Raw genomic sequence first — 13,738 nt, 5'->3', positions numbered from 1 at the left:
ACAAGAACTGGCCTCAATGTTTTGTGCTAGCCACAGTGGGACGGCTGCACACAGGGCACACTTGTAAGCTTAATCTACATCATAAATATTTCCGCATCACTCACAAGTCTAGACAAACACCAAAACAAACAGACAAACCAACAACAACTTATTGGCATTGGCTGCTTTCAGGGGTGTATAAATATTCCCCGCATGGTTGATTTCAGCATGTCCTCGCTGACCAAGGGCTTAGGGAGAGATGCACATCATCATATAGCATATTTCCCCTGTAAGGATAAAAGAGACATAAAGATCCTCAAGCTCAGAGAAAATAGCCATATGGAGCAATAATAACAATAAGCTATCGATATACATCATAACAGTAAAATGTAGTAAAATAATTGAGAAATGATACATTTTGGGTATTTATTGCTTTCACTTTAAACACAATTGGGGCGCCTGGGTGGCTCAGTCGGTTGAGCGTCTGCCCTCGGCTCGGGTCATGGTCCCGGGGTCCTGGGATCGAGTCCCGCATCAGGCTCCTGGTTCGGCAGGAAGCCTGCTTCTCCCTCGCCCACTCCCCCAGCTTGTGTTCCCTCTCTCACTGTGTCTCTCTCTGTCAAATAAATAAATAAAATCTTTAAAAAAATAAATAAACACAATTTTGTTGCTTGTAGGTTTATGGAATTTAACTTTTAATAACAACTGGCTCATAGATTTCCTGAAAGCATAACATTTCTCTCAAGCCAGTAAAGGCTGGCTCCAGCAGACCCCTGGATAGCCCTTTATGTTACAAGCTACTTGACCTTAGGATCTGTTACCACAGCATGATCTAGTCTGTCATGGGTAAACAGAGAGGGGTAAGTGCCACGGATAACAAATCCAGGTAAGGAGGTGGTCAGGGTACTCCTCTCTGAAAAGGTGACATTTGAGCAGTGACCTGACAAAAGTAAGGGACTGAACCATGGGAATAGCTGAACAAAGATATCTCAGGTAGCAGGAACAGCAAGTGCAAAGATCCTGAGGTGGGGACTGCTCGGTGTGTTTGAGGAACAGCAAGGAGGCCAGTGTGGCTGGAGCAGAGAACAATGGAAGGGATGGGCCAGAGGTACCCATGAGCTAGATCACATACGGTCTGCAGACAACTGCTAGAATTTTGGCTATTTCCTTCAAGTGAGATGGAAAGCCAGGGGGAAATTTGGTGCAGAAGCCTGACATGACTTGATTATTGAAATGATCATTCTGGCTGCTGGATGGAGAACAGACTACAGCAAGGGCAAGAGAGGAAGTGAGGATACCAATTAAGAGGCCAAAATCTAGATGGGACAAGACAGTGTGCTTGGAGCAAGCTGGTTCCAGCCGAGCGTGGGCAATGGCCATCAAGCCAGCAAGACTGGATAATGGATCGGATGCTGGGGTTTGAGGAAGGCATCAAGAGTGACTTCCAGATTTGGGGCCTAAGCAATTAAAAGGATAGATTTACTTTCTAAAAAGAGTGAAGGAGAAGCAGATGGAGGATGGTGCAGAGTTTGGTTCTGGACACTTTAAGCCTGAGATGCCTGTGAACACCCTAGAGGAGATTTGGAACAGGCCAAAGTTCAAGAGGTCCAGTCCATAGACACGTATAGGAGCTGTCGGCATGGGGCTCGGTGTTTAAAACTCTGGCACTTGGTGAGATCACCAAGAAAATGAATATGGATTGAGAAGAGGAGAGAACCAAGCAAGGAACCCAGAAAAGAAATTCACAGGCAGCTCTCTGTCAAGGAGAATCATGGGAAAATCCTGCCATGACACTTGCAACCTCTCTTCAGGGGATCGGGGTGGGAGAGGCGGTGACACCCTAATAGAATTCGCCTCTACCCATCCTGCTGCCTGGCACATGGGGTTACTGTTCAAAAGTCTAGAGGATGGATTTTAACTGGTAGCTACAAAAAGATGACCTAGGACTCATGCCAGCCTGGTGTTCGCCTGCTCACCGCCACTCCAGTGAGGGCCCCCCATGGCTCAGCAGACACTCCATCCCCGCTTCCTCCCACAGGGTATTCAGAAACACTGCAATGAGGTTGCCTGTGAGGACCGCCTCGTGTGACCAGAGCCCCAGCCTCACCCCTAGTGCTTGGCGCAAACAGGGTAGGATGCCTCTGAGTGATGAGAGTTGCTCCCAACATGGTCATATGAATCTCACACATAAATCTCTACCCCAGCAACTCTGGTCTCACACAGGCCGAGCTCAGGTGGCCACAGCTGGATAATGCAGGAGCTCTTGCTGGCTTTTATCCGGTGATCTGGTGGCCTCTAATCCATTGGCCTCACTCTGCACACAATGAGTTGGACAGAAGGTGACTTTCATCATGCCAACCCCCTCTTTCCCCGATCTTCCCAAAAAAGATCTTCAGGAGCTCCCAACTACCCTCAGGATCAAATGCAGAGTCCTTAACGAGGTTCACCAAAGCCATCTTGGCCACTGTCCCACTCCTTGCTTATAGTTCCAGCTCAGTCTTAGCACTCCTCCAAGTCAGACTCTGCTCCAGCCCCTGCTGTTCTACTACCCAAAGTCGTCTGTCTGCTCTCCCACGTCCCAGAACTCACACAAACCATATTTCCTTTTCCTGCAGTGCCTGGAATTGTGAAACACCTTTTACCTATTTTTTTAAAGTGAACACGCAGCTTCTGGTGGCTTTAACAGAGTTTCATACATGTAGTTCAGTTGCAGGGTTTACATGTGGCCGGAGAGGGTCTACCTGCTGGGGACCCTCAGCTGCTGCCTGCCCTAGCCCCTGATCGTGGGCCACCACATCCCTCTCCTTCCCCTAGGCTGTGACGGTGTCCAGCCAGTGAGTAGCGTATCTGTGAGGGAGGCAGGCTGGGACGACTCGGATTAGGGACCCTGAAAGGCAGAAACATGATATCCCATGCCTGCTACTCAAAACCACAGTTACCTGATGGACAAGGCTGACCCAGCAAAAGCAGGGAAACTCCTTCCTTGACGTTTTCTCTAAGGGGGCAAATCTACGGGTTGGGAGGCTGGGAAGAGCAGACAAGAGGCAGGAGAACAGCGTGGTATGATCTGCGAAGGGTCTGCTGGTCCCCAAGTCTAGGGGTCTGGCTTTCCAGGGAACAGTGCTGTGCTGTGTCCTCCTCCTGAGCAGGTAAGCCCAGGCACTTGGCTATGAACTCCAGCTCAGAACAAGATGACCCACAAGAGACTGCCTGTTTAGAGCACTTCCCACCACGATGGCTGTCAGTAGCCCGTTGGAAAGGTAGTGGCGAGTATGAGGAACAAAAGTGCGAAGATCTCTCAGGGGTATGGGATGAAACTTCCCCAGGGAGCTGCGATTTGGAGCCCAGGACCCTGCCTGCAATTCCTGTCGTGCTCCTGCTGAGGGAGGAAAGAGAGCAGGTCTGTAGCCAAGGAGGAGGTCACTCCGGGCAGCCACCAGCCCACCCTGCGGCCCAGGCTGGGAAGTCAGCGGCAGCTCTGAGCCTAGGCCACCCTTAGCCAAGCCCCTCCATCGCCCCCTTCTGCAGGCCTCTGCGTCTCCGGGGGCACAGTATGGACCGCATGTTCTGGATCCTAGCCCCTGCATCCCGAGGACACAGGTCTGGGGCTCAGGGTTCCACCGTAGGTGGTCCTCAGATAGCACCTGCAGACACGAGGCAGCGCTCCTTCCCCTCCGGGAGGCTCTGCGGGACCACGCAGACAGACAGGAAGAGCTGTAGACGCAGTGGAGTGTCTGCATGTCAGCAAGGCACTTCCCAAGGCTCAGCACACTTCACCACACACACCCAAGCCAGATGAGCATCCCAAATGAGCCCAGCCATCGGAGGAGATGAGCAGCCCAGATGATGTCCCGCCAGAGAGACCGATGTAAACTGTGCTCTCCGCAAATCCAACTGCTGAAGTAGATGCTGACGGGGCTGGGCTCAGAGGAGAGCATTTAAGAGAGAGAGAGAGGAAAAAAAGAAGAAAGGAAGAAAGAGAAAGAAAAGAAAGAAAAAAAAAGGAAGGAAGGAAGGAAGAGAGGGAGGGAGGAAGGGAGGGAGAGAGAAAGAAAGAAGAAAGAAAAAGGAAAAAGGCTACAGGTTTTAAATTGGCTATAAACTTGGTATCAGTGTAGACATTCAAAAATACTTGTGACGTTGACATTGATGGTTTTATTTATTTTTAAAACAATTCTATAACATCATGACAGACACCATTCTAAGCACTTAAGAAATATTTACTCTTTTAGTCCTTGTAATAATTCTATGAAAGAGCTATTAGTATTAACCCTGTTTTACAGATGGAAAAACTGAAGCACAGAGATGTTTCTTAACTTGCCCGAAGTCACACAGCTATTAAGAAACAGAGCCAGAATTTGAACCTAGTCATAAGGGATCCACAGTGGGGAATGTGTGAGCCTGCCCTCTCCTGGGGGGATTAGATTTCCGATCCTGTGTCACACACAAGAGGGCCAGGCAGGCGGCCACCCACAGGCACGGAGAGAGGAGACAGATGCAGCGTATGCCTTGGTGATTTTGTTCAGATTCTTGACACTTTGAGAGCAACGACTCTGAGCACCCACCCAGGTCTAGAGCAAGGACTGCAGAGGAAGCAAATTGTCAACATGATCATGGCTATCATTCGAATTCATCTTCCGGGGACAGACAGACACGTAAGTATGTCGCAGACGGAGCCAAGGGGCTGGAGCCGGGGCAGCAAGCAGGACACGGGACGCTGAGGAGGGGACGGGGCTCTAAAGAGAGAGGTGAGACTGTCAAAGACGAATTTCACCTGCCATTTGACCAGAACTTGCCGCCCCCACCGCCCGCCCCGCCAGAGACACATCAAGCTCAACCCCACTCTGAGAACAAAAGATTGTGGCATTTAATGGACTCACTTGTTCAGGATTTATTAACGGTCAATTATTTATCAAGCACCGAATAATGGTCTGGCACTGAGTTGGGTAGTGGGGTACAGATAATGTCCCTACCCTGATGGCACAGTGTCCAGCACATTGGAAAGGTCACGAACTCCAGAGGCACTGGTGCATGCAAGCTGTGGGACCACGGGCAAAGTACTGAACCTCTCTGAGCATCTTTGCCTCATCTATAAAATGAGAATTCCTACCTCTTGGAATTGTTTGAAATTGAAAAGAGCCCTAGTATTGGGCATGTGATTAAAACAGGGTGAGTACTTACATTAGTCAAGGTTCTTTGCTGCAAGCAACCAAAGATTCTGATTCTGATGGATTAAAACCCAAACAGGATTTTGTTAAAAAGATACTGGGTAGTTCACACAATCCTGGGAAGTGTGGAGAGCCAGGCTGTAGACCAGCCTTCCAAAAGCAATGCCTGTCAGAGCACCGCAGAGCTGGTCTGCTGAGCAAGCCCCCGCTGCCCACTCTCCCCCAGCAATGCCGCGTCTGGGCCGGGCGCCTGACCTTCCCACCTGTTACCACCTACCCACCCCATCCCCACCTCCAAAAGAAAGCCAGTACTTCTACCACTATCCTCGTCAGACAAAAAACGGGTTCCGGGCAGAACCTCTCTCCTCGGGTTGTTCTCATCTGCAGAGTGAAGTCTCACACCCGTGAGTCTGGTCGGAGGGGCCTGGGTCTCCCCTGTGCCCTGTGGGCAGCTGCAAAGACCTCTGGGGAGGGCAGTTCTCAGGTGTCAGCATGAGGGAGGTGGGACTAAGGCTGGAACGTCCTCCAATAAGAGCAAGGATGTCCCACAAGTGCTGGGCGGCCCGAATGTGACAAATGTCCGCTGGAGTCCCGTGCCCAGGCTGTTCCCTAAATACACACCCAGCCTCTTGCCAGTCCTGCAAATTTCTGGTGGAGGTGCCCCAGACTTGCGCAAACCTCCCTGCCTCCACCGTGCAGCCCTGACACACCACTGAGGTCCTCGGTATGCTTCTGTCCACGCGTGACCCACCCCCGTCTTCCAGCGCGAGGGAGCGTCTCAGGCAGAAGGTTTGAGGAGGCATGCAGACCCCGAGGCTCCTGGGAAAGCTCCAGTGAGCCTTTGGGGACCTGGCAGGGAAGGGCACAAAACGGGCTAAGGCTGCCACCAAGTGGCCATCTTGAGAACCACAGGAGGACGCCTTCCCTCCGACCCAGTCGCACAGACCGAAAGCCAGGGACCTCCACCAGAACCTGGGAAATGAGAGCTTCTCCCCCACTCTGCTCCTGAATTGGGTTGTCTAATCTGCTCCGAGCTCCAAAGGAGATAATGATATCTAACATTCGTTTGGTACCCTGCAGTGTACAAAATGCTTTCACGCAGTAATGATAATTACATGACAATATTATTGTTGTAGCAACTATCGTTAATCGAGGGCTTACTATGTGCCAGAAACTTCAAAATCTCAACCCTTAATCCTTACAATAAAGCTGTAGTGAACAAATGTATCTGCCCAGCAAGTATTCATTTTCCTTTCTGCTCTCAACGGCACCTCCATCTTTGGGAGGGGAATTCCCCTTCTACTCCCAGGACTTTTATTGAAACTACTGGCAAAAAGCAGCTCTATTCTCACTGAACCCATGAGAAGGGAAGTCTTCAGGTGCCACCCTGGGGGGCAAGACTGCCTAAGATTGAAGCCAACACACGAGAAGCAGGACAAATCTTAGCGGCACTTGAGACCCCTGGATTCAGCTATGCCTGAAAGAGTCTCTGGACTTTTCTATTCCATGAACCAATGTATGTCCCTTTACTTAAGTCTATTTGGGTGGGAGGGTTTGTTTGTTTGTTTTTTACTCAAACTCAAAGGAATTTCATTAATTCTTATTTCATAAAATAAATTAGCATGTGGAAAGCAGGGTGTTCTAAGCCACAGATCCAAAAATAGGAATTGTATAAGTCTAAGGTGGGGAACATTTATTCCACACCACGCGCCACTCCCCATTGTCCGTGCTGAGGACAGACAAGAGCCATGCTGTTCCGAGATAGCTTGGGAGCGGAGAATGCCACAGTGAATAGATTGGACAACAGCGACTAGCAATGAGCACCACGCATCGAATGAAATGGCCACTTTAGGTTGGGTGGTCAGGGATGGCGATGTGCCTTGTTGACGTGGTTACACCGGGGACAGCATTTCTCAGAACTCCCTTCCTTGGACGGTTCCAACCAGAGTTGGCCAAAAGAAGAGTTCGTGTGATGGTCGAAGGCAGAAGGGATACCGTGTGCATTACTTTCTCACGGACCTTGTGCAGTCCTGTGCACTGATGGACAAATGCCCAGGGCCTCAGTGAGTTCCAGTACATCTCCTCCCAGCTCCACTCAAGGGCAACTGCCCATTAGCATCCTTCCGATCAGCCACAGCCTCGGGCTGCCCACCACCGGTGGATACACAGACGTAGCAGCCTCCCACAGACAACTCCTTCGCAGCCCCACGAAGATGGTGGCTCAGGGCGGGAGGGAGTACCAGCAATGGAAAGGGAACAGGTTCAAGACCTGCTTTGGAGCTAGACTTGGTAGGACTTGCTGGTGGGTAAGAGGAAGGGTTTGACACAAAGGGGTTTTTGCCTTAAGCAAGAGCGCGGATGTCTGGGGCCATTTTCTGAGAGAGGAAGAAGAATACTGAGGGTTGGAAACAAGGGTTCTATGTTGGACATTGGGGGTAGACTGGAAAAAAATAGCCATATTTTATTGCACTGAAAAAAAATGGCCGCAAAAAAATAGCCACAGCTCCTCCCGGTCATAACCATAAACTTACATAAAAGCGGTGAGTACAGTACAAAGAACTTTCTTTTTACTGAACCATTTGTTTCTGGCCCGATGTCCCATCATCTGCAAATATTTTACTATTTCATATAATCAAGGACCTTCCCTCCCCTACCTAACCACAATCAAAGTCAAAATCAAGAAATTAACACTGATACAACACTATTATTCAATCTGTGGACCTTATTCAAATTTCTCCAGTTGTTTCACTACTGATCTTTAAAGCAAAAGGAAAATCATTTTTGTGTGCCCACCATTTACTCAGGAATCCACATTTCATTTAGCTTCATGATGACCCTTGTCTTTTTCAATCCAGAAGATCTATCCTTTATTATGCACCATGACGATCTTTTTGAAGGGAACAGGCCATTTCTTTTCTAAGATGTCCCTTGATTTTGGTTTGTTTGAAATTTTCTTACAAGTCAAGTCAGGCAATGCCTCTTTGATTAGGGATATCACAGAGGTGGTAATGGGTTTTTCTCACCACATCCTGTAAGGTAGCACACAATTTCCATTCCCCTGTATCTGAGGATGTCCACTCTGATCACTTAATTAAGGTGATGTCTGCCAAGCCTCTCCACTGTAAAGTTCCTCTTTTCCCCCTTGTAGTTAATAAGCATTTGTCCATTGTTGTAGTAACTATCACTAATTGAGGGCTCTGTATGCAGGGAGGTTTTTAAATTTGTAAATATCCCATGCCTAGCAAACTTTCGATTGAGTTATCCTTTATTTGTAACTGTGTAAACTAATCGTTTTCTATTTCATTCAGTGGGTTGTTACTCTCATTATTTATCTTGATGCTCAAATTGTCCTTTGTCTGGACACTCAGTGAGAACCCATTCAAGCTGGCTTCTGTATCTTTCGCACATGACCCCATGGTTTTTGAGTACCTCGTTGCTTGTTGGCATGAGATGTACCACGACCATCTCGCACCTTATCCACCTCAGCAGTGCAAGTGGCTGAGAAGGGCGTGTTGTATTTAGTCTGTCTCCTGAGGCTCCTCTAGTCAGTCTTTCCTTGATTTCCATGACCTTGACCCTTTTGAAGAATACTGATTGGGTATTCTGGAGAATGTCCCTGAATCTGGGTTGTCTGGCGTTTGCTTGTGACTAGATCTGGGTTATGGACTGAGAGGAGAGAATGTCACAGAGACGAAGTGCCCTTGCCCTTGTTATCGTATCATATCATGGATGCACGACATCAACATGACTTGTCACTGGTCAGATTGACCTTGGTCACTTGGATAAGGAGGTGTCTGCCGGTTTCTCAACTGTGAAGTGACTATTTCCCTTTCCATATGCTGTTCTTGAGAAGTTAATCACTGAGTCCAATGAACACGCAGGGGAGAGAAACTGACTTCTCCCTGGAGCTGTAGTATGTAATTATTTGGAATTCTTCTATAATGAAAATTTGTAGGACAGGAATTTTCAACTTTATTTTTGCTATGACCGCACCAGTAGTCAAGTGAAGCCTCTGGATCTCTTCTCAGAATAGCATTTTACAATTTAATGTATTTATTTAAAAAAAAAACAAAACCCATAGGATTACAAAGGAAAACAATGATATTGAAATACAATTATCAAAATATTTTATAAACAAATGTGTGATGTGGTAATAAATGTGTTTGTTTATTAACACATTCAAACACACGTTCTAAGTCACATGTCTAGTAACTACTGTAATTTCCAAGTGTTGCTGAGTATAAAAAATATCGCAGCTCCTGTTAATACTACTATGGTTTGTTGCCTGCATTCATGATGGGATGGAAGGAGTGCTACCTCAGTGACAAGTTTATACAAATAAAGATTTTTTTTTCCCAAACCAGTTCATAGACTCCTTCAATGCTATCCACACACCCCCTGGGAGAGTCCCTGGACCCCAGGTTAAGAACCTCTGATCTAGAAGGATCCAAGATAGTAGAGATGTTCTCAGAATGCAGAGGAAACAGAAAGTGTCAGCACAGTGGTGAGAAGTAAAATGATGAAAGACATTCAAAACAATCCACGTTTTCACAGATTTCCTTATCAGACCATTTATCATCTTTTTTTTTTCTTCCCAGTGAGCTCTTACTCCCAACGTGGGGCTCAAACTTCTGACCTGAGATCAAGTGTCCTACGCTCTACCCCCCGAGCCAGCCAGATGCCCCTATCATCTTTTAGAGTGAAAAAAAAAAAAAAAAAAAGCAACCCTCAGTGCTGGTGAGGATGCTGTGAAATTGGCATTTCTATACACTTCTGGTTACAGGGCTAATGTGTACAAATGTGTGCAACCCCACTGAAAGGCAATTCAAAAATATCCACAGCCATAAAAAGTTCAAACTCTTGATTGAGAAACCCAGTTCTGAAAAGCCACCCTAAGAAATTAATCCTAGATATATAAAAAGTTCTTTTTAGAGAGGCTTGTGGCAGCAATATTTACATCAGAAAAAAAAAAAAAAGATTAGCAGCAACTAAAGATCTAAAAGGAGGGCAAGGAGTCAGGTGCAGCCCAGTGCATGGACACATGGAAGGCAATGCAGGTATTAAATGAGCATTACTCAAACAATGCCACGGTCTGGCACAGACTTATGAGAAGCAAGAGATGTAGGGACCCCCTCCGAACCGCAGCTGTCTTGTCTATTAAAAGAGGGATAATAATACCATCTCCTAAGATAGCTATATGGCTTCATAAGATGACATTTAAAGACTCTAGTAAAGAGCCTGGGACATCATGGTGCTCGGAATGGATCATCTGTTATCATTACGATGATACCGTGCTCTACAATAAAGTAAAACAAAAAATCAAATGTAAGCACGGTTACGTCATTGCAAAAAAATGCAGAAAAAAGGCAGAGAGGAAATACATCAAAATGCTAATAGTGATAGTGTCAGGGTAAAGAGGTCAGGCATAATTTTCTGTTTTTCTCTATTTTCTAAGTTTCTAGGATAGGCTTTTAGTACACTATCTACCCGTTAATACAAAGAGAAGCAAAGGCATGTGCTAGAAATACATATCCCCCCTCTTCCCTAACAGTTGAGATGGAGCCCGTATTAGGACAGTAAGTGACCCTAAGTCCTACATTTCTCCATGTGCCCTCTTCTCCCCGAAACCTTGGAGGCAAAGGAAATCCCGCCGTCCAGAGCTGACGTCTCTTTATAATTTCTCAGGGGCACGAATCACCCCCAGACAAAGCGCCCCGCGTAAATGATGAATAAATGCAAACATTCACTAGAGCCTAGACGGTCGCCATCATTTAATTCGCCACCCAGAGAAGGAAACTCAGCAGTGGCAGCATCAACAGAAGGAGCCTAGCCAAGTCCATGACACATAGGAGGTGCTCAGCAAACGTTAAATAAATGCCTGGCCGCTGGGTTAAGTGGTGGGGTCCCTGACTTTCTCCGCCTCCGTGGTTGTCCCAGCAAAGCCAGTCTGCCCACATGGTGGCAGTGCTCCTTCACACTAGGCAGAGCGGGGGGACCCCGGTTCCCCTGGTGCTAAGTGCCTGACGCCCCTTCCCTTCCAGGCGGAGGAGTCACCCTGTTTTTGTTGGAGCAGGCGACACGGCCCTCTAGCTGTAGGAGAGATGCCCCCCTCACGTCTGGACGGTGGGACCAGCCTGTGGAGCAGACAGAGCCTCCTGTAGGGAGGTGTGAAGGCACATCCGAGAGGCAGAGCTAGGGCCGGAGGCTCCCAGGAGGGCCGCGGACCCCAGGAGTTGAAGACAGAGCTCCCCGGGAAGGGTGATCCTCGGGGCAGTGCGGTGAGATGGGGAGAATGAGCTGGGGGCATCTCAGACCAGGGTTCACATCTTGGCTTGCGTTCTGGCGAGTCCCGCCTCCCTGGCTGCGTTTCCTTATCTGTGAAATGGGAGTAAGACCGACCTTGCCGGGCTGCCGAGAGACTGAAGTCCGCTGATGCGACGAAAGGATGGAGCACGACGCCTGGCGCGCAGCCCCTCAGCGAGGCCCGTCACCGTCCGAGGCTGCCCCTGCTGCTGTTGTTAATAACTGTGGCGTCGTTAATTACACACAGACACCCCGGGCAAGACTCTCGCCCTCTGTGGACACACACACGAAATCTGTGACTAGATCTTGAAATCATTTCTTCATCCATATTCAGGTAGGCACTGAAAGAGAAAAGGGTAAGACCAAGGAGCAAAAACGTTAGCTAGTCTTTTCTTTTTAATGAAAGGACATATGCGTGGGGGGAAATATCAAATGTGATTTCTGAATTCCCTTCAAGGAGGGAAGAAACGGTGCCGAATTCCATCAGCTTCCTCCCCTGCTAAATCCTGAGGCCAAAGCTACCGAAAGAACGGTGGTCCCGGCATCTACATGAGGGGTTCTGTGCAACAGGACGCCGTCACGGAGCGGCTCCTGGCTCCGGGCTGACCTTGTCTGCACCCTTTACTTCCAGCAGGCAAACGCACGATCCCTTTACTCCGTGTGAGGCCGTCCTCGGGGGGAGGGGGAATTTTTTTTTCTTATCTCTCCTGAGCTTATAAAGTATGATTGATGAGAAAAAGCAAAGAGCTAGAATCGTTTACCCAAAAGGAAAAGCAGAGAAAAGAGACAACTTATAATAATCTCCAAGTCTCTGATACACTGTATGGTGGAAGGTGGCCAAATGTTCTCCAGTTTTTACGAGGACATAAAGAAAAAGTAAAACTTGTGTACCACATAAGGGACTTAGGGTGGGTGGAAGTAGCCATTGGGAAAGTATGAGTCATGAAGGTTCTCTAGGAGGAATAAATTTGAAATGTGACTCACAGACGGTTTAAACGTCTCTTCTCCTCTGCATGTTTGGACGCGTATGAAAATGCAGATGCTGACGCTTAAAACGTAAGTCACAACGATCATAATCTATGCACACTCATGTCCACGGTCCCTAGATTTTGTCACTGTAGCAAGTGAACTGCAAGAGTCTGAGTGGCTGTATTAGACATGAAAGGCTGTGTCATGCTGCCTAACAAACAAGTCCAACATTTTTGTGGATTAAAACAAAAAAGGTCTACTGCTCACTCATGCTACATGTCCATCAGAGGTAGAGAGGCAGCTCTGGTCCATGTCTCCTCACCCAGACTCATGTGGATACGGCTGCCAGTACCTGGGGGCTGGGGCAGGGGAAGGGTTGGCTATATACTGTGAGTCACACACTGGCTCCTAAAGGCTTCTGCCTCCTTCGCTTCTTCCCACACAGCACTGAACAAGGCAAATCAACCTGGTCACAGCGAAGTGAGAGCCTGCCGTGTGCCTGGGAGAAAGAATACTGGCATCTTTGCAGACAGCCCAGTGACTACCCAGGGCTTCCTAAGACCTTGACATTTTAAAGTGATCAATCTGTCGAGTAGATTTACCCTAAAACATATTTTGTGACTGTAACAATGTTTGTCCTCCAAAATGGATCTCTCTGGGAAGGCTGACGCAGAGAAACTAAATACTCATTCCTTCCCCAATCTGGAATAACTTAGATTGGAGACTTTCTCCAATCTTCCTCCACACAGAGCAAGAAATTAATTCATTTATTAGGCAAATCTAAATTTAGCTCCAAATAAGTGCTGGGTTGCTGGGAACATTAAGACAAAATAAAACGAAACTCCTACTCCCAAGAGATCCACAGTCCAGTTACCCAGTTGGATCAGAGGGCTGGGGCTTGGAGCAAGGTCTTGGCTCCATAGAGATCCATGTAGGCGCTCGCCCTCTCCTTGACATCTCTCCTGCCCAGGTACTTTGCCCAGCTCTTGCCTGGGCTCCTCCTTGCCTCCCACTCTTCCTATGGCTTCCCTCCTTGAGATTCTGTGCCATACCCATTTCTCTGGCTCATCTCTCACCACTCTTGCCTTAAACTTTTCTGTTTTCTCACCCATGGCACAATGCTTCCTGCCTCTAAATGTTTGCTCGGCCTAGAGCATTGCACACATGCTCAGCTTCCACGTGAACCATGTAAATTCCTATTCCTACGGGGCTTTCATTTCCCTTTCTTCCTCCTTCTTTCTTCCGTAAGCACTAGACCTTCACTGTGCCTATCACCCCGCTCTGTAATAATGTGTTTATGCATCTACCTTCCTCACTGC

The sequence above is a fragment of the Leptonychotes weddellii genome, chromosome 11 (assembly GCF_054177405.1).
Source record: "Leptonychotes weddellii isolate Sample4059 chromosome 11, ASM5417740v2, whole genome shotgun sequence".
Classification (NCBI taxonomy): domain Eukaryota; kingdom Metazoa; phylum Chordata; class Mammalia; order Carnivora; family Phocidae; genus Leptonychotes; species Leptonychotes weddellii.
The sequence above is the reverse complement of the archived record's forward strand: the minus strand, read 5'-3'. Positions refer to the sequence as shown.